The 25,739-nt window shown below is 48.9% G+C and overlaps 1 protein-coding gene across 7 annotated transcripts in view; it reads right to left on the minus strand.

The window, feature by feature from the left end:
* ROR2 (receptor tyrosine kinase like orphan receptor 2) overlaps positions 1–25,739 on the minus strand; it is a 221,327-nt gene that overhangs the window by 105,719 nt on the left and 89,869 nt on the right. Inside the window, exon 1 of one of the 7 annotated variants that reach the window (XM_078367153.1) lies at positions 1–23,975. This exon is cut by the window's left edge and continues 14,455 nt beyond it. The exons of the other annotated variants lie outside the window; for them this stretch is intronic. The gene's annotated coding sequence lies outside the window, so the exon portion shown is untranslated. Of the gene's footprint in view, positions 23,976–25,739 lie in introns of those variants that run through there. 7 annotated transcript variants of the gene reach the window in all.

Raw genomic sequence — 25,739 nt, forward strand, 5'->3', positions numbered from 1 at the left:
GCCGGCTGGACACTGCTGACACATCCATGCTGGGTTCCAGCACCCTGCTCTGCACTTCTGCAACACGTCCTCACCCTGCCACCCCCAGCTGGACATCCATATAGCACATCAAACGCACTGTGCCCATATCGCGACTCCCAGCTTTGCCCCACCATCCACTAACGCTTTCCCAGCAAAAGGTAGCCACATCCTTTCAGGTGCTAAAATCAAATTTCTTGAGGTCACCTTCAACTGACTCCAAAACAAAGACAACTCCCAGTGCCACCACCGGCACTGCCACGCCAGAGCTGCACCCCTCAGGCCCCCCAGGTAGCTGAGTACTCCTTCCCATGCACGTGCCTCAATGGCCCGCTACCAAAAAGAAGCGGTTCATGGCCAGTGCGCCCTGCAGACCTGCATGCCCGCCTCGAGCCACCTGCACTCCTGCAAGCCTCCAGCTGATCAGCTCTGCTCAGCCCGAGGGCTCCCTGGGGCCTCAATAGGCAGGAAGAGCTGTCCTGGGCATCTTCTGGAGCATCCCCTCTGCCCACGCAGCTGAGAGCAGACCCGAGTCCTGCTGCCAGATTCAGTTTGAAGGAACATGGAGGGAGGTATGTCCCCTCACTGTGCCTAGAAACAGCTTTCCCCAGCCCAGTGCAGCCCAGTGTTCTGGGAAATCCAAGGTGTATGCGAGCCATGGAACTTCTCTCCATGTTCCTTCCCCCTGCCTCAAGCACCCATGGACTGAAGTCAGGGATGGTTCCAGTGAGGACACAGTGTGGAGAGTGGGCAGGCCGTCCCCCTGGGCCTGTGAGCTGTGAGGCTCATTCCAGCTTTTGTTCCAGCTGACAGATGGAAAGTAAAAATGGGTCTCAAGTTCCAAAGTACATGATCTCCATTGTAAAGGTCACTAAGTCTATCTTGTTACCCAGAGACAAAGGCACAACGTGGTGAAGGGAACAAGACAAGAAGTTGTGGGCTATGGGAGCCCACTGGAGACGTGGCTCTCCTGAGCACTGCTGTGTGGACTTGCCCAGAGCCCCTGCTGTGCTTCATCTCCTCCCGCCCCTGCACCGCAGATACCCAGGACCACGTCCTCACATGCAAACCCACCACCCACAAGTCATTTGACAGCTGCTAACTCAACCCCAGCCCTGCTGAAAGGGCAACTATGTTTGTGGTTTATTTTCTAATGCAGGCACAGAGCAAACATCAATCCTGAACTTAGCCCGGCTTGAATTTTCCTTTAACTCTAGCCGAGGCAGAAGACATACTCTGTACATCTCATGCATGGAATACCAGGAACAAAATACCCCACCGGTCCCGTCAGTGGCAGGGCTGCTCTGTGACAGCCATGAGAAGCAAAGGTCAGCAGATTCATGCAGACACCCAGCACTGAGAAAGGGACCCAGCTATCAAAACACTTCAGATTCCAACATGGAAAACCTAAGTGTAGTCAAACTGTTAAGACCTTCTCCAAAGGTATGGATCCCAAATGAGAGCTCCTGTAATTTTAAAGCCAAGCAAAACTGCTGTCCTGAAACCAAGGAAAGTGTGGCCCATCTGCGCACACTCAGGTTTTACCTGAAAGTTCCAGTAAGCGTTTGACTCCTGCAGAGCTCAAGATAAACACGGCTCCAATAAAACTCTATAGCATGGGCTCTGTTCAAGTGAGACCACTTTATAACTTGACCAAGCTCTCTGCTAGGAAATGATTGCTTTTCCAGTCCAGCCCTGCCTTATGTCTCTGGGCATAAACATCACTGCGAGTGGGTGGGCCAGTGAAGAGGAGCCTGAGGCCAGGGCAGGTCTTACAACCCACGGTGATGGAGCTGAAGATGTCCCAAGAGACCCCTGCAGACACAGACCATCCAGTCTTCATGTGCTGCCCTTTGTTGGAAGCCTGTCTCCACAACCAGCTGCCCCCTCCTCACTCCTAAGGGTCCTGCACCAACCCAGCCAGTTCACAGCAGTGCCGTTTGCTAATGGAAGCAAAGATGAGCCTCATGAACCAAATGTGCTAGGCCACCCCAAAATAGCCTCAGGTCCTCTGTCTTAAAGCACTCCAATTTCCGTGGTTTCTTTAAGGAGACATGTACAATTTCACTGTGACAGTTGCAGTGATTTACAGGCTCCATTGCTCTCTTCTCTGCACACCCACTGCCCCCAGCTCTCATTCCACATACTGGAAAAGCAGAAGTAGCAAAAACAGCCCATCAAAGCCACTGGGGACTGCCCTGACATGCTCAGAGTTCAATGTACATTGGAAAGGGTCTCTCCACGGCCCTGCTGCCCCATGCTTGATCCCCATCCCCTATGAAGGTAAATGCTCCCAGTAAGGCTCCTGACTCATCACAGTGGACTCAGAAGCCTGCAGCAACAGCAGTGAGCGTCTTTCCATAAGATCAGTAAAAAAAATAAATACACTAAATCTCTCCAGAAAGGTCAGAAGAGGCAGGAGGGAAAAGCTGCAGCTGCTATCTACCTGCAGCTGCAGAAGGTGGAAAGGCGCACCTGTGGAGCTCAGGGGCTGATGGGTGGAGGCCAAGCCACCTACCAGCCTGGGAAGGTCTCCCATGAAATCTTTCTCAAGAAGAAACCACAAAAACACTCTCATGAGATGTCTCCTCCACAGGTCTGCCTTCCACTTCTATAGTAACTGGTTAATTTCTGGGTGCTAAGACAATGCTTTTGTGATAGTCACTTCCCTACTTTTCTATATCACTTGTAAACAGCTTTTCCCAGCCCAGTGTCTGGTAAAATCCAAGGCATATGTGAGCAATGAGATTCCACTTCCTGTATTCCCCCGCTAAACAACAGAGTTTCGCCTATTTTAAAAACACCCACAACTTTGCACTTGGAATCCCACCATGCTTGTCTATGGCCTCCTTCTTTCCTTTGTCATCTGGTGGTGGGATTCACCCACAATGTACCTTGTGGGTGATGTTCATTTGTTTTTATTGTATGGCACTTTGTCCTATGAAGAGGTGACAATTATTAAACCAGTCTGGGCAGTGCACAGTGGCTCACGCCTGTAATCCCAGCACTTCGGGAGGCCAAGGTGCGAGGATCATGAGGTCAGGAGATGGAGACCGTCCTGGTCAACATGGTAAAACCCTGTCTCTACTAAAAATACAAAAAATTAGCCGGGCGTGGTGGTGCATGCCTGTAGTCCCAGCTACTCGGGAGGCTAATGCAGGAGAATTGCTTGAAAAAAGAAAACGGAAGTTGCAGTGAGCCGGGATCGCCCCACTGCACTCTAGCCTGCCAACAGAGCGAGACTCCGTCTCAAAAACAAACGAACAAGAAAAAACAGCCATGTCATAAGATCACATCACATCCACTACAAAAAAAAAAAAAAAAAATTTGTAACAATTTTTAAAAATCACCAAATGTAACAATTTTTTAAAAATCACCAAATACAACAGCCTGAAACTTAGCTGTTTAAGAGGGGAAGCGGCGAGAGGCCTCGCCATATCAAAACAATCCCCCGATCTCTGCACTTTATGAACACTACCCAAAGGTAGTGATCTTAAGGGGCTTGGGGAAGGAGGCCAATCAATTAAAGGATCAGCAGTTATTCTCAAATCCATCTCATAAATTTTTCATGTCCCAGTTGTCTCATTTTCAAGATGTTTGACGTGTTTTAAAAGGAGAAGACAAATTCCACTTGCGCATAAGAAAATTTCTTAAGGTCCAGTTTTCTTAGATTCATCTACACACATTTGGCAGGCAGAAAAAATATATATAGTTTTAATCACTGTTGTAGGTTTCTTTTAAACTACAAGGTAAAGAATTGAAAGAATAAAGAACGTAGGCTATGGTGCCACAGGTTCACACATTCTAAGTGGAACACATAAAAGAAAAAAATTAGACCATACTTTTCATTGTCAAACTGCCACTTTAAATATGTATTTTAGGAAAAACAGAAATTACCTATACTCCCTCTACTCTCACAAAACTGGTTTCATTTTTGCATGTTGACGTCTAGCTTTTTACTGCCTCGTCCAGGAGTTTATTTAGGGATTTATAGTTTACTAGGCAGTTAAAATCTTTACCGTGTTCCTTAACCTGGGCATACCTTATGTGTATAATTCTCCCTCTGGATCCTGAAAGATGTGTTCACTGCAACTTTAAGAGGGAAAAATTGCCCGTTTGAAATACTCAACTTAGCCTATTAGCTTATAACGGCAAATTAAACCAGGCACCACCAGGCCATTTTGTAATCAAGTAAGCCACTCAGACCATGGATTAACCTGAAGGTCTGAGAGCCAAAACCAGGGCCAAGCGCACCTACAGCATTGGGTGAGGTGCTGGGACACCCTTCTGCATCTCCTACAGCCCCTCCCCTCCTCGCACCTGGAACATTCCCGGACACCAGTCATGCCATGCCTGGTTGCAGCCTCTGTCTTTTCTCTCCTTGGCATAAGCTACCTTTTGTAAAGACAAGACATGAAAGCACCATGAGAGCAGACCCCAGGGTTTTGTTCCGAGAAGATCTCATCTTCAAAACCCTCCGCTTCTCACGTTACCACTCAGGAATGGGTCCCTCACCAGGCTTGCAGGTGGCCACCCCAGCGTGGCTCTCTCTGCCCCTTGGGAACAGAGACCCCGAGCATCATGGCTGGCACAGGAGACCCCGCTGCAGGCGGAAAATGCGATCTCTCCTGTTAGACCCTTTTTGAAAGAGTAAAGGCATTGTGTGTCTAACATTAACCATGGCAGATGTTATGAGTTTTCGTGAAACCCGGCATTCATAAAAGCAGTGCTCCATTCTGGAGTTTTAAATAAAAGGGCACAAAGAACAAGAACATCGTTTTTCAGCACACAGTAGAAGTCTACTTCAGCAGAAACTAGAGAGAAGCTCCCTGTGGACTCTAAGGGAAAATTAGATAAACTTCAGTTTGGGCGAGAGGGAATCTAACAACGGAATCCTGGGCAACGAGTCAAAAATGACATTAAAATAAAGCACAAAAAGCACACATTACACAATGCACAGACACGTAGCAACACAAGCGTGGGATGACAGCAGCTCAGCAGTGAATTCACCAATTACCAAGATGAAGGGGTTTGGGAGAGGGGATGTCAGGGGGCTAGGTATCCTGGCCTAATTCCTGGTGCTGCCAGTTCAGGGCTGTGTGTGTGTGTGTGTGTGTGTGTGTGTGTGTGTGTGTGTGTGTGTAAGTATAGGCATGTGTGCCTGTGTGTACAGGTGTGGTGTGTGTGTGCTGTATGAACATGGGAGGCGTTTATCTGTGTATATGTGGTAAATGTGTGTCTGTGTATGTATGTGGTATGTTGTGAGTGTGGGTCTGTGGTGTGTGTGGTGTAGGGATATATGCGTGAGGATATGTGTTTGTGCAAATGGTGTGGGTATGTGTGGTGTGCACGCGTGTGTGTCTACCTCTCTACTGGGGGATGTGTCCCGGGGAGCCTCGGGAGCCAGAAGTTGGTTTCCTCAGCTGATGCTCCTGAAGATGCAGATGTGTTTAATACAATTCCCCTTCTCAACCACCTTTAATTTTGGGGCACCCCACTGAAAGTGCACCACCCACTTTCTTTTCATAAATGCATTTCTTTTCATCGCTCACAGAAAGGCTCTGCTGATTAAACGTCCCCACCTGTATTGCCCACAGCACCACATCCCCCCAACTCTGTCCCAGCCCCCATTCCCTGAGCTGGCCAGCATTTCTTAGGGAGAGCCCCACCCTGCCCAGGAAATGCCCACTTCATCAGGCAGAGCAGAGAGTGCCTGGCTGCTTAAGGGGCACTCTCGAGGTCCTGCTGTCCTAGGAGGCATGTAGGGAATGGGTAGCAGAGAAATCAGAGGGGAAGGGACAGCAAAGGCCAGCAGCTGCTCAGGAACACGTGTGACCTCATTAAAACGCCCGATGACCCGGGGCAACATAACTCATTCCTCTTCCTCTTTCTAACCTTCTCTTCTAATGAATGAGGAAACCTGGAGTTCTGCAGCCCACTGAAAACCCAGGGCCTTCCAGTGACACACTCAGACAAGAACAAACCTTCCCACACACACTCCACACCCAGATGGGCCCACCATACCCAACTGCTTCAAGGAGGCCTCTGTTCATTAAAATAAACCCTTATCTCTAAGACAGGAGAGATGGCTGATGTTTTCTTTCTAGTTTTGATGCCAGCTCCTCTCCCTCAAGCCTAAGGCTGCATGCAGTGAGGCTGGATCCCTGGCTAGGAGCCTTCCTCCTGGGCTGGCCGTGGCCCCTGGACCTAGAACAGCACCACCCACACACACTCTCCCAGTCAGTATCTGCCCAGAGCACAGGGAATGAGGAGAGACAGACAAACACACCAATAACCAAGACTGGTGAGGCAATGATGGCCAGAACCAAATGCCAGCATGAGCGACTCTCTCTGAACTGCCTCAGAGGCAGGCCTGGAGCACCCAAAGCTCCTGGGCCTGTCCAGATGAAATACTGGGAGCCCCGGGTTCCTGTGCAAGGACCTGAGATCCACAGCCCATGCCCCAGCTCTGCTTCATTCTCTAGCCATTTCCTTACATGCCTTTGTTGTATGATATACATGTGAGATCACTATAGATGTGTGGCCGTGGGCTGTATGGATTAATGGTATGATTTGCAAGACTGTGTCCCACTACCAAAGACAAGCTGAAACAGCTCCTTACATGTAATACAGCAGAGCTTGTGCACCTACAGCCAAATCACAGACTGAAGCCAACGTCATGTGGGTCCCGTCTCACCCATTCCCTGCCGACTGGCCCATCAATTGACAGTCCTTGAGCTCACAGTTGCTTCTTTTATCCTCATTTTACAAAGTAAAACAATGCACAGAATATAGTGGGATCTGCACAGATGACCTGGAACCCTGTGGGTGTTCAATCCCAGGGTGGCGGGAGTGATTAACACATTAATTAATACATTTGAACCCTCCCCTCCCTCCTGAGTCCATGGAAAACCCAGTATTTTCTAGATTTTGACCAGAAGCTTTTAAAACTCACAGCAGTCCCTCTTTTAAGCTGCCACACCAACGCTTTAAATGCTCTTCTACCAATTCATAAATGCTCTATGTCTTGAAATGTGGCTTCTGCCTGAATGCCCATGTGACTGCCCCTAAGGTCACAGGCAAAGCTGCAGTCCCCAATACAGACAGGGAAAGGCCTGAAGATCTTCAAGATATTCATTTTAAAAGATTATTTTTATTGGCTTAAGGTGATAACATTGTAAATCTAATCATCAGTTGGTTTGCAAATGGGTGTGGTCTGTGAGTAAGTCTGTAAATGTGTATTTCCATGCAAAAGCAGGTACTCAACAGCACACCCAGTGGGCTCCCCGAGCAGCCTCCCTGAGCCCTCTGCCCTCCATACGTCTGCATGAGCTTTCCCAGGAGCAAGCTTTGGCAGGTGACTCTCTTAATCTTCAGTGTCCTCAGGTGCCAGCCTAGTGATATTTGCACCAGCCCTCCCTACCATCCCCACTGGGTTTCCTATTTTTAGACTTTTTTTTTGGAGTCAGGGTCTTGCTGGAGTGCAGTGCTGCGATGTTGGCTCACTGCAACCTCCGCCTCCTGGGTTTAAGCGATTCTCATACCTCAGCCTCCCAAGTAGCTAGGACTACAGGCATGCATCACCATGCCCGGCTAATTTTTGCATTTTTAGTAGAGACAGGGTTTCACCATGTTGGCCAGGCTGGCCTCGAACTCCTGACCTCAAGTGATCCGCCCACCTCAGGCTCCCAAAGTGCTGGGATTACAGGCATGAGCCACTGCACCTGGCCCCGTTTCTTATATTAATGGCACCTCAACTGCCAGCCTCCTTTGCATTTCCTCCACATTCTGTATATGACCCTGGCAGCCATCATAAGAGGCAGCTCTGTCTACATTTTCCAAATAAAAGACAGAACGCCTTACCCAAGGCCAAGCAACGAAGTCAGGGTGGGGAAAGATGTGGACTTCGGATAAAGCCACCCTGCCGGCCCCACCTACCGCACCAAGTCAGGTTTCCAGTAACAGGACTTGGATCCTATTGCCCCCGTGCAGGTGCTGAATAAAGAAGAGAAAGAGAAGTAAGGAAAGAAAGGACAGAAAAAGCTAGAGAGGAGAGATGATCAAAAGCGAGTATTCTCCAGAAACAGCAGGTGAGGGCGGGAGTTCTTCTTTTCCTCATGCCCTAGTGACTCAAGCATACTCCTGATCCTCAAGTGTCGCGAATATCTACTGTCCTGATTACTATTACTGCTGTCGAGATTAGGAACAGCTAACACATGTGTGCCAGGTGCAGTGCCTGTATTATCTCCTTTTATCTTCACAATAACGCCATCGTTATCCAGATTAACAGCTGAGGAAACTGAGGCACCAATAACACAAGTCAACATCACAGGCACCAGAAGCCAAATGCGGGCCCCTGGGTGGCGAGTCCTTACTCTGTGCATTAGCATCTCATGCCAGAGGCCAATCAGATGCCACATACATGGACACTCTCCACTGACTGTCACCAAAAGAACAGCACAGCCAGCCCACTTCCAAATGTCCACAGCTTCACTGCATCTGAGACAATGAGGAGAAATGGGGAGAAAATGTTTCTCTCCCACTCAGACAAGCACTTTGGATATTCCAGTATCTTAATTCTACCTCTGGAATTAAGAGCTGGGCGGGGAGGGGGCCAATGCCCCCAGTGGCCCAACATGTCTAGGAAACAGAACTCCAGTGACTCAAGAGAGGGCTGTGGGCAGGAGGTGCTCCCGCCACCCCTTCCTTCTCCCCCAAGAGTCCAGAGGCCTCCTCCAGCCACGTGTCACTGATAACGCTGCTCTGCATCTGGCTGGCGCGCAGGTACCACATAATTCTCTGCAGCTCTGCTCTCCGGCAGCAGTCGTGAGGGGGGCATCCCCTCAGGAGGTGCCTTACCCCTCTCTTGACCAGAGGTGAAAACATGGGATGCTCCCAATCGAGAGCTGCCTAAATGTCCTTGAGTATGAGCCCCTCGGATGGGGCATTCTGAAGTTTCTTTACCTTTTTACACTTACAAACTACTTGCTAAAAGGACATGAATTTAAAAGAGAAAAACTCAAAGTAAAATGAGATAAATGAAAACCCACACCGAGTGTGTTTACATGTGCAGGAGGGAGAGAGAGTGTTGCAGCTAGAGGAAACAGCCATACTTATACAGGGAACACAGGAAAAAAAAGACGGTGGCCGGCGGCCCTGCAAAGGGCTGGGCTAGCCACTGCAAAGACCCTGAAGACAGGAACCAGAGGACTTCCTCAACCTTTCGTGGCTCCTGGAATGAGGGCCTCAGAACACAAGCAGGTGCTGTCCAGGAGCCCTAAAGTCAGTGGGGTCTGAGCCAGGGGCCCTCCATGCTCCCCCAGGGCAGATCAGGTCCACCACCAGGTCAAAGCCTCAGATGGCCCCATCACGACAGCCTGCTGTATCCCAGACTTATCTTTCCAGAAGTGTTCTTATTCCCGACATAATGCATCCTTCCTGACAGCCCTCAGTGCCTGTAAGAAATGCCGGTGTAGATGAGGGGCAGGGGTGGAGAGTAGGGGCTGTTGACTCCAATTCTCTACTTTCTTAGGAGAAAATGGACTTTCTCCTAAAGGGCTGTGACCCCCAATCCCACTAGCTTGCTCGCTCTTAGAAATTACTGTATACCAGAGACTCCATACAACAGTTCTTCCACATGCATGTTGATGTCTGCAGATGATAAATCACAGGGAAATGCAGGGGCAGCAAGAGGAGCCCCAGTAGAGAGACGAGCCCCGTGGCACCACCACTGGCAGATGACGGCAAAGCCCGTGTTCCCAGGCTCTGCACATGCCCCTCCTGGGTGGACTTTGTCTGTTTCTCATTGAGGAATGGGGGTCTTCAAAAGTGACCTCGTTCAGTTAGAAGGGCTCAGCAGAGTTTTTCTAAAAAGCTCAATTCAAAACACAACCAACCCCCACATTGGTTCCAGCTGCTCCCAGCCCTGGGCTGCCAGCCCTGCTGTCTGCACCTCTGGCCTCTGAAGGCCACTTTCCTGCAGAGCAGGGCCTTTCAACAGCCACTCTGGCACTAACGGCCGTCCACACACTCTCCTTCTAAATGCTTTTTCATCCCTGGAGCGGGGCGGATGAAGGGAGGGGCCATCAAACGCGGAGCTGCACACGTTTCACCGAGCTGCCCCGAGCCAGCAGCATAAATCAGAACGTGTTTTTCCATTTCAGGGTGAAGGAAATGGTTCTCCAGCAATGTTCCCTACCGTTTCTTAAAGTGATTATTTTGATTTAAACTGCTGCCTGGTGGCTAGACTTCTAGCTACCGGCTTCAGGTTGTCTGTCCTGGGAGCCGAGAGCACAAAGAAACACTGTTGGCAGGTTCCCGGGGGCCTCCTTTGGCCCAGCGCACGAGGTGGGCTCTCAGCCTCCGTGCTCCTGCTCCTTCCACAGACTAGCGCTTGTTCCTCGCCCGGGGAGCTGCCAGCCCCGAAGACACCGCCTCCTTCGTGCCGCTCACTGTCATGCAGGCTGTGGCTTTACTGGAGATCTTCCTGCCATCTGCCAAGTAGCAGGCTCTCTCCGTGTCTGAAGGGAACACATGAATTTTGGGAAGGGCACAATTCAGTCCACAGTGAATCTCCAAGGAGACTGGAGCTGAACTTGCTCGAAGTCATCCTAGAGAACTGCAGCCCCGAATGGGCCCCATGTCTAGCCCCCACACTGGCGAGGTGTAATAGGTTCATGGCTACCAAAACCTACACCGCTGGGACGGCTGAAAAGAAAACCAGAAGCTGAATGAGTTCACGGGGCAAAAAGGCTGTGTTTAGTAACAATTCTCTATACTTCCCCCGTATACAGAATAGCAAGCCTTGCCCCAGGTCCTTGCATGCTCCTGTTGGGACAGGGATGGCGGCAGGAAGGGGAGGTGTCATTCCTGCATTTTCTACACATGCACCCTCATTTAAAGCAGCCATTTCATGGTCTGCAAAAGATTGCCAGACAAAGCAAAATGCATTCATGACACAGTTCAAAATTATGAATTCAATCCAGCACAGAGAAAGTTACAGTGGCCTGCAGGGGGAGGGGCAGTTTCATATTTTCTACCCTCCCTTGAGATCAGGGAGCTGCCCTCCCCACCCCACGGTGCCCAAGGTGGAATGAAGAAACTTTCTCAGAAAAGATCTCTGTCCAGCAACACAAGCACACTGAGAGCCTCTGCACAACCCACCCCGCTTCCTGCCACCCAGCACCCTCATCCCCAGTGTCTGGCCTGGGCTGCCCAGGGTGAGAGCCCGTCCTGGGGAACACAGTCTCTGCCCACATGATGAGTCTCTTCCAGGGATGCTGCAACTAGCCAGACTCACAAGGCCATGCCTGCCCCCAAATCCAGGACTTCCAGGTGATCTCACTGTGTGGATCCAGGGCCAGAGGACGTTCATAGAGACATCCATCCTAGCGCACCATCCCATCTAATTCTTACCCAAAACTCATTCCAGGACAAGCATATGTGCTAGGGGAGCTCCCAGTCAGCACCTTTCAGAAGCCAACTCCACTCTCACGCACACCCAAAGCATGCTCCCACTAAAGCACAGTTTTAATCAGCTTTGCTGTGGTATAATATACATACAATAACACACACCCAGTCTGGGCACAGTGGCTCACGCCTGTAATCCCAGCACTTTGGAAGGCCAAGGCAGGCCCATTATCTGAGGTCAGGAGTTCGAGACCAGCAAGCCACCATGGTGAAACCACATCTCTACTAAAAATGCAAAAATTAGCCAGGCATGGTGGCGGGTGCCTGTAATTCTAGTACTTCAGAGACTGAGACAGGAGAATTGATGGAACCCAGGAGGCAGAGGTTGCAATGAGCCAAGATCGCTCCACTGTACTCCAGCCTTGGCGACAGAGTAAGACTCCATCAAAAAAAGAAAGCACCCCCATTTTGGGTGTACCTTATTAAGAGCTTTGACAAATGTCTACACGAATGCAACCACCACCACAGTTCCCACTGAGAAGCAGTTGGCAGAAGAAGCTATTCCCTGACTGTTGCAGCTGGAGGTGACTTAACACCCCATAGGGAGCCACAGGGAAAGACTATACCCAGGATGCCTGCCAGCTGGGCTTCTACAACAAAGGGGCCCAGGCAAGTCCTGCTGTTCTCTATCTGGACAACCTGGAGAGGTTAAGCCTCAGTCTCTTCATCTTAAAGCTTGGAATACTGTAGAGCGGATTACAGGCTTTGCCATGGATTGAAGTGTGTTCCCACAAAGTATGTCAAAGCCTGAACCTCAGTGTGACAGTGTTTGGAGTCAGAGCCTGTAGGGAGGCAGTCAAGGTTAAAAGGGTCAAAAGGTGCTTCCAATTCAATATGGCTGGCATCCTACAAAAAGGGGAAGAGACACCGACACCCACTCTTTCCACCCAGTGAGGATGCAGTGAGAAGGTGGCCATCTACAAGCCAAGAAGAGAGACCTCACCAGCAACCAAATCTGCTAACGCCTTGGCTGTGGATCTCCAGCCTCCAAACTGTGGGAAATCAATGTCTGCTGTTGAAACCACCCAGTCTCGGTGCTTTGTCAGGGAGCTGGAGCCTACTGAGACAGACTTTCTGCAGAGAACTGAAGGTTCTGAAGGAAATCGAGGAGAAACCTCAGTAAGCACAACGCAATGGAGCTGCTCTATTCAAGCCTGCCAGGGGTTTTGGATTTCAAGTTTTGAGTCTTGCCTGTCCCATCAGCCCCCAGATAAGCACTCTCTGTGGTGGTCCCTGAACCTCCTTTGAACTCCAGAGCTCCGGAGAAGACCCTTGGAGACACACTGGGCTGGAGTCTGTCTTTTCAGGTACCACTCTGGTGCCTTCCAAGGCAGATGGGGCTCAAATGTCAATGACTTCAGTATCAGAACTGTGCCTCCAGAAATTAGCTGTCAAAGCGGCTGTAGACATGTTTAAGAAGAGGTGCCCTTCTGGTGCCTGGAAAATGACAAGGTACCAAGTGGAGACACCATAGAGCAGAGCGGCGGACGTCCCAGGCTGAGGGAACAGCACATGCAAAGGCTCAGAGACACAAGTGGTATGGATTGGGTTGGGGAAAAATGGGAAAGGTGGAAGGCGAGTCCAGGAAGGGAGTGTGGGCTCCAGGTGGGTGTACCCATCCTACTTAAAAGCAGGATTCAGCAGAAGAATGAAATGAGAGCTTCAAGGCATCAGTATGTGCAGGTCTGCAGACAGCACAGACAGGCTTGGAACCAGGAAGATGGTAGAAGTGCCTTGTCACACTGGACAGAATGCCTGACCCCCTGGCAGGCCACTTTCCCTCCCTCCTGGACCCCTGATTAGGCCTCACCACCATCTCCCCAGCCTCCAGATAGTCCTTTGCATGCTAGATCTATTTCTAGGTCCCTACACGCCCCCTTGCCTGTTTATACAATGCAGCAAAACATGGGAGGCAGGCTACATTTGCATACCACACATATACTGCCCCAGAAAGGAGCCCCAGAAAGGGCTCAATAATGCAGTCCCTCCACTTCCCACATAGAGAGACTTGAGGGCGCCAGAGGAGGCAAGACTGGAGGGGCCAGCTCATATGGCAACAGTTCCAGTCTTTCAAAGTAAGCCTGGGCAGGCGGGACCCAACTGTACCCCAGCTCTCCAGAGCTGCTTTTCTCATTTCCGTGCACAGCCTGCCAGGGCTGGAGGTGGAGAGCAACCCTGAGAATGCCCACCTCCCAGCACATGGTGGATCTTGCCCTTCCCAGCCAGGGGATGCTGGTCACAGGAAGACATCCTTCACCTCTTCCCTGCCACCAAGAATCACACTCCTTAGAACTCAAGTTCCGCTTGGCCAAGTTCTAGTCAGGCTTTGATCTTGCAGGAAGACACCCACGCAGACTGACTTTCCAGGATGGGAAGGATGCAGGAGCCAGCTTCAGCTGGACTCCTGGCTAGCAGCTCTCCCTGGCAGTGTCAAAACTGTCTCAAAATGCAAAACAGATGAGCTTTTAAAGAAAGTTATTTATATTGTGGAATCTTTCAGAGCAAGCAGAAACTTGAAGAGCCTTATCACCTGGGGCACAAAATCAAGGCGAGTCTTCTCTCACCAGAGGGATGGATGTGATTTCACCAAAATATAAAGACAAGGAAATGTGTTGGGTTGATTCTGTTTCTTGATTTCTACTTCTGATAACATATGCATGCCAGTCCTAATCAAGGAAAAATGCCATATAATAAGCTGGCAAAGAACTCCTTTCCTGCGAATCCCCTACCCTAAAGGTCAGGATTAAGAGTGAAGCATAGAAATTAATTAAATCAGGGGAGCAGAGCTGTATGTAAACTCTGATGGTTTTTCAGAAAAGGAGTGGACCTCTGTCTGTCCACCCATCTGAAGGCAGGGCATCAGATGATGGATGTGGATATAGGGGGGGTCTCTGCTCAAGGCCATCTGCATTTTAATCAATCTAGCTAACACTTAATTTTTTTAAAATAACATTTGGGGCCAGGTGAGGTGGCTCACGCCTGTAATCCCAGCTCTTTGGGAGGCCAAGTCAGACGGATCACGTGAGGTCAGAAGTTTGAGACCAGCCTGGTCAACATGGCAAAACTCTACTAAAAATGCAAAATTAGCCAGGTGTGGTGGTGCACGTCTGTAATCCCAGTTACTTCGGAGGCAGAGGCAGGAGAATTGCTTGAACATGGGAGGCAGAGGTTGCAGTGAGCTGAGACTGCACCATTGCACTCCAGCCTGGGTGACAGAGTGAGACTCTGTCTCAGAGAGAAGAAAAAAAAAAACAGTTGGACATAAGGCTATAGTTGAGATTTTGTAATAGACTCAAGCTGGCTGAGAGTTGGGGACATTTTTATACTATTATCCAGATAGCATATGACGGGATGATACACACTCTACTTTAGTGTTTGGAGACTTTTAAAGCAATTACAATTCTTAAAAAGTATTACTGTCTAGGAACATCAGGGTTCTTAAGAGATTGCAGTGACTCCACAGCCCTAAGTGCAGTTCCACAGCGACCTCCCTCCATCAGCCCATCCGAATAAATGTCTCGCAGGCATGTCTAGTAGGAGCCCACATTTTGGAAGTGACTCTAGGGCTGGCTTGCTTGCTTGAGATCACCTTGACCAATGTTACCATGGGGTCAAATCCTTGCTTGTGTGGTTTTGTAATTTCAGAAGAATCACAGGAAATGTTCCCACAAACTCTTTACATCCCAACTGTGGTCAGATGAGATTCCCAGGCTTTTCTTGATTTCAACATGGAAAATCAATCCAGAGGTGAGGAAAGAGAACAAGAGATCAAATAAAGGGGCCCCGGAGGTAGAAATAAAGTGCCACATGGAAAACATCTTGACTGGCGAAAATGCAATCTCTTCATTTTCAAAGATGTGCCTCCAAGCTCCCCTCTTCTCTTCAACTTTCCTGTTAAAGCTAATACTTCCTAGGAAGCCAGCTAAAATAGAACGCTGGGCCCCACATGGCTGTGTTCATATGTAATCCATAGCCCTAGAATCAAGTTAGATTTCTTAAAGAATGTGGACTTCTGGAGATCACTACAGCATATCTGACCTTTTGTTTCATTATATGTTACCCTTAACATTTCAACCTTTCTTTTATACTATGCAAGTAATATGTGAATACACTCCTCTCTGAGTCACACTTGTAAATAAAGCTGAAGTCCCTTGGACATTACCTCAACCTCCCTGGATATAACCAGTTAGTACTGTGTCATTTATGCTTTCACATCTTCCTCTGCCTGTGGGAATATGGTGTTTTGAACATGTTGTTTGCCCGAAATAGCATCACTATCTGCATGCTATTTTGCAAATGACTTCTTTTCAATGAGCCGTAATTTGGAGATCTTTGAGGTTTTGAGCCTCCTCATTTTTTTCATTGCTGTGTAATATTCCCTAGAGCTAATAGTCCACATATATGGGTTGGTTTTCTGGTCATTTCCAAAACAATAGACACTTAGTTATAATGTTTCTTTTTCTCCCACAAACAGCATTGCCATGAATATCATCATACCTACTTCTCTGTGCCATGAGCTCACTCAGTTTTTCTGGTGGGCAAATCTCAAGACACAGAATTACCAGATTCGTAGGTATACCTACCACTGATTTTAAGGAGAGCTGATGTGTCCTCCTAAGCAGATGTGGTAATCTATACTCCACAGTTTATCAAAATGGCCATTTCCCCATACCCTCACCTTAAATCCTGCTAATATGATAGTGGAAGAGACAGAATAAGGATCCACCCAAGAGGGCAACATCCTAATCCCCAGAACCTGTCACTATGTGGCCTCGCATGGCTAAGGGGATTCTGTGGGTGTGATTAAACTAAGAATCCCGAGATGAAGATGTGACCCTGGACCACCAGGTACCCGATGTACCAGCAAGGGTCCTTATAAAAGGGATGCGGGACCACAAGAAAAGACTGTGATGCTGAAGCAAAGGGAGGGAGACAGAAAGATGCCACATTGCTGGCTCTGAAAATGGACCAGGGGCCATGAACGCAGGTGCCTCTGGAAGAGCCCACAGAGGAGTGCAGGAAGCCAGAGAAGAAGGCCAGGAAGCTGAAGAGCCTGTGCAGATAGAGCCTCACCGGAATGTGGCCACACCCACCCAGTCTAGACTTCGGGCCCCCAGAATTGTAAGGGCATACATCTGTCTTGTTTTAAGCAACTAAACGTCTATTTGTTACAGCAGCCAGAGGAAATTAACACAACTGGCAAAGATGAGTCTCTTCTCTAATTTTACTACTTGTATATTCTTTTTTGAAAATCCCTTTAAACATTTTCCTTTGCCCCTTCAATAGGGCTTCTATTACAGTTCTTGTTGACTTACTAAGAATGCTTTTCCTATCTCAATGTCATTAACAAATTCTCATCTACCTTTTTGGGGGTGACTGGTATAAAACAGATGTCTACTATGTATGATCTTCTCCCAAAGGCACACTCAATTGTTCTAACACCATGTATTTAAAACTTCATTATTTCCCTATTCATTGGAAAAGTCAGTGAATTTATCACTTAATAAATTCCATATATTCCATAGGTCTGCGTGTGGATTATCTATTCTAGTCTTTTGATCTGTTTGACTATTTAATTATTACAACACATTTTGACACTGGGTTAAAGCAGGTTCTCATGATAATTTCACTTTTTCAAACCTGTTTTGGTTCTTCTTGCTCATTTTCAGTTCTACATGAACTTTAGAAACAGCAAGCCAAATTCTGTAAAATAACATTTATTTAAAATAACGTACTTAACGTACTTAACGGGGTGCCAGTTGGAACTGCATTAAATTTGTGTTTTAATTTTGGTAGAACGGGTATCGTTGTATTACTTTCCCATTTACAAAAGGGTTTTCTTCTCTAGTTAGTCTAATCTTCTTTCAAATTTTTCAGCTTAGTCTCAGGAGTGTTGCGCATTTCTCACTAAGGTTATTTCTGGGTATCTGGACTGGCTTTCCTGCTACTGGATTTTTTTTCTATTACTTGTTTTTATGGTTACAGGTATATAAAAATGCCACTGATGTTTCTAGGTTGGTCCTGAATCCTCCAGCCAACCCACTACATCTCTGAAATGGTGCTAACGTTTTCAGCTGAGTCCCTTACATTTTCTAAAAGGAGACAATTGAACCAAGCACAACTGGCAGTTTTGTCATTTTACAAAATGTATACCTGTCATTTGCTTCATTTAACTTCCCCCCTTGGAGAAATTCTGCATGAATTTCTTAGGTGGCTCTGCAACCTCCTAGTATCCTTGAGACCAGCTTTATCTCTCACTACCAGTGACTACAACTGCTGTAAAGCAATTACTCCATCCCAGATGGTAGAGGGAACTGCATTCAAAATACAGTACAGGAGGACTTTCTGAAAGTGGTGCAGGGGCAAACATTTTATCTGTTCTTCACATGCAGGAAACTTGAACCCATCTGGATTCAGTTGAAAGGGTAGAGTTACAAATAAATGAAAGAAAAAAAAAGAAAAGAAATAGGGTCCATGAAATAGGCCAAGGAACTGTCCTTCAAAAAGTTAAAGAAATCATTCCTATCCTAATAGGAAAGAAGAGGGCAAGGATGCCTATAGGAAAATGGACCAAGAACTTGGGAGATTTCCCTCCTGAAGACTTCTTTCTCCTCTGAAGACAACAAAGGGAGATTTCTGACCTTCCTACTGGCACAGGCCTCTGCCACTGGATGCAGCGCAGCACTGGACACGGCTGCCCCTCGTGCGCTCACTGCCTTTCTTGCTTCATCTTCAGCGCATGCTCCGTGAGCACACTCCAGAAAGGCTAGGGGGAATGAGGGTAAAAATAACCACCATGGGGCAGGGAGGACCAGCCCCAGAGAAAGGCAGGGAGGTGGCCAGGCTGTGGGAGACTGGGGGCTGGAGCGTGAGGGGTCTGGCCTATGCCTGGGGTTGGGCCTTTGCTTATGGGACAGCCAGGCCTGAGGCCAGCAACCAAGGCAGCAGGGCTCCTCCAGGGTGGGCCTGATCAGAGGGCACCAGGACTCAATGGCCAGAGCCCAGGTGAATTTAAAGACCCAGCCACAGTTACCAGGAAAGGTGACCATGCTGTGAACAGGTAAGGTGAGGTGGAAGAAGAGGAGGTGGTACCAGAGGACCAGGGTCAAAGAGGTGGCACCGGGACAGAGTGAAGCAGAAGGTTCTGGGAGGTGAAGCTCGACACAGATGGCCTTTGCAGACACAGTACTGTGACAAGTCAGGGTGGGAGGACAGGGACTCTCCAGCTTCCGGCCCTCCACCACATCCTGATCAACACAGGAGACTCAGGTGAGTGCAGGACCCACTCTGGAGCCGCGAGGAGTGGTACCCACCCCATAACGCACAACAGGCAGCGCTCCTTAGTACCAAGGGCTACCTCACCCCCTTGGTCCTCGGCTCTGGGTACTGGCTGCTAATTCAAGACAACAGAACATGTCCCACTCAACATCCCACTCTGACAATCTATAGCGCCCGGGCTGACGGCCATGACAGTAATGCATGAAGAGTCAAGCTGGTCAAATTTCATGCATGAATATTCAACTTGACCTGATGAGGCTATGGACAGCACCAACTGTGGGAAATGGCAGAGAACACGGAAGACAAGAGAAAGCAGCAAACTGTGAGCTGAGTGGGAGTGCGTGAGACACTGAAGAACAAAGTGTTCCTTGGCCAATATCTGCAATATATCCATCATTGATTGGGCTCCCCAAGAAGCCAATCCAGAGTGCATTTGGGAGACGAAGCCAGAAGGCCCTGGAAGTGGAGTAGGAAGGAGAGGAGAAGCGGAGGAGGCCCACAGAGGGAGAGCTTGAGGAGGTTCCTGCTGTGGGCAACACCATGGAAGACACTGGGTCCCTGTGGGAGGCCACACAGGCCCTACATCTCAGAGCTGCCCACGCCATGGGCAAGGCAGCTGGAGCATTCACTACCCAATGATGGCTAATTTCACTACCAATGGCATTTCATACCAATAGCATTCACTATCCAATGACTGCTGAGCAGGGGATGCACTGGCTCCCAGCATCCCAATGTACCTTGCCTGAGGGCCAAGTACCCTGCCTGACCAGAAAAGGCCTGGGACCAGGTCACAAGGGCTTGGAGTAAGCAGCCTGCAGGAGGTAGTGAGGTGTAGGGTAGGGACCAATGGCAACACTCTCCACTACATAACGACCAAGGCTTGACTGGCACAGTCTTTTCTTGTCACAGACACACTTTGCTGCTGCTGACCTTCTGTTCCAAAGACAGTACTCCATTTGCAGAGTTCTCACTGCAAGGTAATGATGCAGTATTTTATTTTACCCTGAATCCCTCAGTGAAGGAGATGAGCCTTCCTATTTATTGCTGCCCCAGTTTTGTAGATGAAGAAATTAAGGGCAAGTGCCCTCTTCTAAGGAGCTGAGGTCATGTGACAGGAGTGCAAGATCAGACTCTCAGGGCCCCGCTGCCTCTGAGAAGGTTGCAAAGTGAAAGGCAGTGGGTAAGGTGGAGGTCTCAGACCTAAACGCTAGATCAAGCAAAACCACTTACACATGCCCTTTTAGAATAAGACCTGGCTGCTTTGCCTCTCGTTAGAGGTAAGGTTTGAATTGTAGAGTACCGTTTAAGTAGCATTGCCATCAGCCATTTGGCTTGGAAGGGCCAGCAGGGAATTTGCAAAGGCTTTTATTTTAAAAACTACTTTAATCCATCAATTAGAATAATTTGTAACTGCATGATATGCCTCCAATAGTTTAGTAGAGGTAAATGAAAACACACATCAATAGGTTATATTGTAACTGATATTAAAATGCTTCAAACAACGTTTTCTGGAGAATGGAATTGTCCCGTAGGCCTTGTGAACATAAAATTTAACTTAATTACTCTTAAAAATATCTTAACTTTAAATCAAATTATCACCCCATGCCCCATCCCAACAAGCGCCTCCCCTCATCCCCAGGACCCACATTCACATTAGACTCAAGGCTGGCAGGCCGAAGGAAGCTCCTGCTGGATTGCAAACAGTTGGTCCTAGAGTCCACCCATCCTCACTCCTTGCAAGAGAGTGGCACGTGCCCAGAAGCCCAGGCCCTGCAACTTTCCTGCCACTGTTGTGTCTTAGGGTGCATGAGAAGTGCTCCTGAAACAGGGCTCAGCCCAGAGAAATCACGGCATAGCCCTCCCCACATAGCAGCCTGGCCCCAGGGACAGTCAGGAGGTCAGGCAGGCTGAAAGTCCTGATCCCAGGCTGAGAAGGGAGGGGTGAAGGTTCATCTCCCACAGCCACCTTTCCAGGGAGCAGTGACCTCCACCACCAGTTTCCTGCCCCAGTGGCAGGGTAAGCATCTTAGAGAAGGACGGGACACCCAGGGGCAACTGGCCTGCCTTTGTTGGAGGGACACTTCTCCCCAGAGGGGCAGCAGTGTTAACAGGCTTCCTCCTCTGGCTACTGGTTTACAGACATCATGACATGGTAGCATGGATGAAGGGAGTTGGGGTGGTGCGGGAGAGAAACATCTGGAAGCAGAGGACTGGTTTAACTACACAGCTCTGGGATGCTACCTCAGAAAGGAGGGGCCAGCACCCCCCAGAGAGATTGCTGCAAACAAGTCTGATAAGCTTGCCAGCCGGATGAGGCACCGGGGCTACGCCACCAGAATGATCCTGGGGCTGTGGGTTCCAGGAGCCCCCAGTGAGCCAGAGAGGCAGAAATAAACAGGTTCCAGAGGTAACCCACAAAATCTTGGAATGCTAGGAAGAGGACCTTCCCAACAAAAAGTAAAGAAAATTTTTTAAAGAACACAAACTGTCCTTGTATACCATAAATAAGTTGGGTGCAGTGTCTCAAGCCTGTAATCCCAGCAACTCAGGAGGCTGAGGTGGGCAGATCGCTTGAGGCCAGGAGTTTGAGACCAGTCTGGGCAACATGGCAAGACAGGTATCTACGAACAAAATAAAATTAACCAGGCATGGTGGTGTGTGCCTGTAGTCCCAGCTACATGGGAGGCCAAGGCAGGAGGATCACGTAGCCCAGCAGGTGGAGGCTGCAGTGAGCTGTGGTTGCACCACTGCACTCCAGCTTGGGCAACAAAGCAAGACCTTAATACGCTTAAAATCTTGAAAGCTAAATTGCATGTTTCAGCTAAATTGTGTTCCCCCAAAATTCACAGGTTGAAGCCCTAACTCTTAGTATCTCAGAATGCATTTGGAGATAGACTTTGAATGAGGAGATTAAGGTAAAACAAGGTCATATGGGTGGGCCCTACCCCACCCTGACTGGTGCTATAAGGAGAAGAGATGAAGACACAGACACACACAGAGGGACGACCACGTGAGGACCCAGGGAGAGGACAGCCAACTGCAAGCCAAGGATCGAGGCCTCAGGAGAAACCAATGCTGCTGGCACCCTGATCTCACACTTCCAGCCTCCAGGACAGTGAGAGAATGAATGCTGTTTCAGCTGCCCAGTCTGGGGTGGGTACTTACTTATGGCAGACTGAGCTGACTCATAGGATGTCCTTGTCCGAGGCTCTACCTCCTAAACAGATGTCCCATAAAAAGGGCAATGCCCAACCTGCCCTGTGCTGGGTGCTTCACTGTGCAGGCTCATACAGTCTCAATAGTCCCATTCGGGGGGTATTATTCTAACCAACCACAGAGGACGAGGAACAAATTCCACCATTCTCTACTAAGGCACTCACTTGAGATCACCCTACTGGTAAGTGGCAGGACCCTACCCTTGAGGCTCCAGGACCCATGTTCACTCCCATCCCCTGAAACAACCCCTTCATCCAAGACCAATGTGCAGTGTGGCAGAGAGGGGACTAGCCCATGGGTCCTGAACCCGCCATCTCGTTTCACTGGTGACCATCGGGGAGACCTTCCTTCTTGCAGTCATTTCCTTCTCCCCTCCTATCCAACTATGCAGGTCTAACCATTTTTAGAATCCCACCCACATTACAGAAACAATTTCCCAAGCAACATTAAGGCAGCCTTTTCTTTTGCACAGGAACCATCCGCAGCCAGGCTTGACCTCTCTGGGCAAGCGGTGGGACCTTGTTGCCCTGCCACTCCAGGTCCCAGCGTGAAGCAAGGGCTTTGTGACTGCCAGGGCTGCGGTGGGATTTTTACACAGCCTTGCCTTTATGAGCAACTGCGACCAGCATGAGGAACTGAGTCAACTAAAAACACACTTTTTAAAAACATTCCAGCAGGTCATGTTCTGCAGCAGGAGACTTGCAGGCACCATGAGAAAAAAGGCCTTTATTAAATCCAGGGCCTGTGTGCAGAGCAGTGCCTGAGTGCATCAGGAGATGTTCCGCACAGGCTGCTGGGCAGGACCCTGGATGAGGGGGTGGCAAGCCCGGCAGCAGGCCCCTGTTTTCTCGGCAGGCAGGGGCAGGCAGCTTCCTCCCTGAGGAGCTTAAGTCCCCTCCCACGGCCCTCCCCGCGGCTCCCAGCGATAAAGCTCCCAGGGAGGGGCCTGGAGCCACAGGGCCGCCCTTGTTTCCCTGCAGGTTCAACAATCTGGTTTTCATTGAAGGAGTTTTTAGTGCTCTCCCACCACATTTTTCTTTAATTATGATAAAAGAGAGTAACTTAATCAAGCATAAATCCTGTTGAAATGAACAGGAGAAAATAAAGGGGTTAACATGGAGAAGGGAGGGAGAGGGTGGAAACTACGACCACAGGTCCTCCGGATTTAGGCCGCCAAGCCCAGCAAATAAAAACCAAGGCTGCTTCCCACCCAAAATCCGGTCCTAATCCTCCTACGGGAAGAAGAAACAAAGGCTGGCCATGGCCTGCTCCACGGAGGCACCTGGGGATCAAAGACCACGGTTCACCAGGCTGCGCCCAAGGGCAGGCCCCCCAAGATCCTACAGCCTCCACTCTGGGCTCCTGTGTCCCACACCAAGGCCAGACTGGGGGAGGGGTGGTGACTGCCGGAGGCTCACCTGTACCATAAGAAGGCACAGGCACACAAGCACACACGCATGCACACACATGGGCATATGCATCTGAGCACACGCACACATGCAGGCACCTGCATGCACACACACGAATGCACAGGCACACAAACGCACATACATTCACACGGGCATACATTCACACAGGCGTGCACAGATCACACACCAAACAGGGCAGTGTTTCTCAGCTCTGCCCTAAGGCCGCGGTCCAGCCCCCAACGCACCTGAGCCGGCTCACGACCAAGCAGGCGCCTCCCCGCTGCCGGCCGCCCGCAGCCCCCACGCTGACCCCGCATGGACGCCCCGCTTCAACCGGTCCCCTCAGAGGTCCCGCGCTCCCGGAAACGCCGAGGACCGCGCACCCCCGCCGCTGAACGCCGCCCTGCTGCTGACCCTGGGGCACCTGCACAGCCTCAGGAGCATCCTGGGCCCGCTGTGCGACCAGCTGCGGACCCCGAACCAGCACGAGGAGCAGCTGTGCGGCGCCTTCTGCAAGACAGTGTCCCTGGCCATGGGCTTCGTTCTGGGCAATGCGGCGGCCGTGGGCTTCATCATGGGCAATGCGGCCGCCTAGTGAGGGGTCACCAGGAACCCGTGCCAGTGACGCCTGGCTGCGGCTGCGGCCAGCCTCCCCGCTCCAGGCCGGGGCCCCTTCCCAAGAGAACTCCATTTACAATAGCATTAAAAATATATATATTACTTAGGAAGAAATTGAATCCTCCCGGAAAAGTACAAGAGTTACACTCTGAAAACTACAAACATTGTTGAAAGAAATTTTTTGAAGATCTGAATAAATGGAAAAACATCCTATGTTTATGGATCAGAATACTTAATACTGTTAAAGATGGAAACAGTACTCTTCAAATTTTTCTATAGATTCAACACAATTCCTACAAAAATCCTCACCTATTTTTTGAGGTTTTATTTTGTTTTGCAGAGATTGATCTGCTGCTTTTAATTCATATGGAAATGTAAGAAACCCAGAATAGCCAAAACAATGTTGGGAAAAAAATGAAAGAAACTAAGTTGGACGACTGGAACTTCTCAGTAACTGAAATACTGTGGTACTAACATAAAATTAACATACAGATCTACAGATCAATGGAGTAGAGGTCCAGAGATAAAGCCTCACTCACATTTTTGGCCAGCTGATATTTGACAAAGTTGCCAAAATAATGCAAAAGGAGAAAGAATCATCTCTTCAACAATTGGTACTGGAATAAATGAACATCTGCACACAAAAGAATGAAGTTGGAACCCTTCCTCATTAAGTACACAAAAATTAACTCAAGATAGATCACAGACCATCTAAGTGTTAAAATTATAAAACTGTTAAAAGAATACAGCGTACATTTTCATAACCTGAGTTAGACAATGGTTTCTAAGAAATAATACCCAAAGACAAAGCAACAATAAAATACATAAATTAGATTTCATCAATATTAAAAACCTTTGTGCCTCAACATATAACATAAGAAAGGTAAAAAGACATGCATGAAATGGGAGAAAATTCTTTCAAATTATGTATTTGTTAAGGGATTTGTATCTAGATCATATAAAAAACACTTTGATGGACTGAATGTATTCCCCTCCCCACCCCCAAAATTCTTATCCCTAATGCCCAATGTGATGGCATTTGGAGATGAGGTTTTGTGGAAGTCAGTAGGTTTTAGATGAGGTCACAAGGGTGGGGCCCCCATGATGGGATTAGTGCCCTTATGAGAAGAAGAAGGGGCCAGGAGTGGTGGCTCATGCCTGCAATCCTAGCATTTTGGGGGACCAAGGTGGGAAGACCACTTGAAGCCAGGACTTCAGAACCAGCCTTGTCAACATAACCAGACCCCCATCTCTATATAAGAAAAATGTAAAAATTAGCTGGGCATGGTGGCACATGCCAGTACACCCAGGTACTCAGGAGGTTGAGGTGGAAGAATTGCTTGAGCCTAGGAGTTCAAGGATGCAGTGAGCCACGAACACACCACTGCACTCCAACCTAGGCAACAGACTGAAGACTGTCTCAAAAAAAAAAGGGAAGAGAAAGAGAAACCAGAGCTTGCTCGCCTTCCCCATGTGAGGTCACAGCAAGAAGGCAGCCCTCAAATCTGCCAGCACCTTGATCTTGGATTCCCAGCATCCAGAACTGTGAGAAATACATTTCTGCTGTTTAAGTGACCCACTCTATGGTATTTTGTTATGACAGCCCAAGCTCACTAATCCGAACACTACTAAATAGTAAAAAAGACAATGCAGTCAAAATATGAATCTGAATAGTCACTTCACCAGAGAAAATACATAAATGGCAAATAAGTACATGAAAAAATGTTCAAC

This window comes from Callithrix jacchus, chromosome 1 (assembly GCF_049354715.1).
Source record: "Callithrix jacchus isolate 240 chromosome 1, calJac240_pri, whole genome shotgun sequence".
Classification (NCBI taxonomy): Eukaryota; Metazoa; Chordata; class Mammalia; order Primates; family Cebidae; genus Callithrix; species Callithrix jacchus.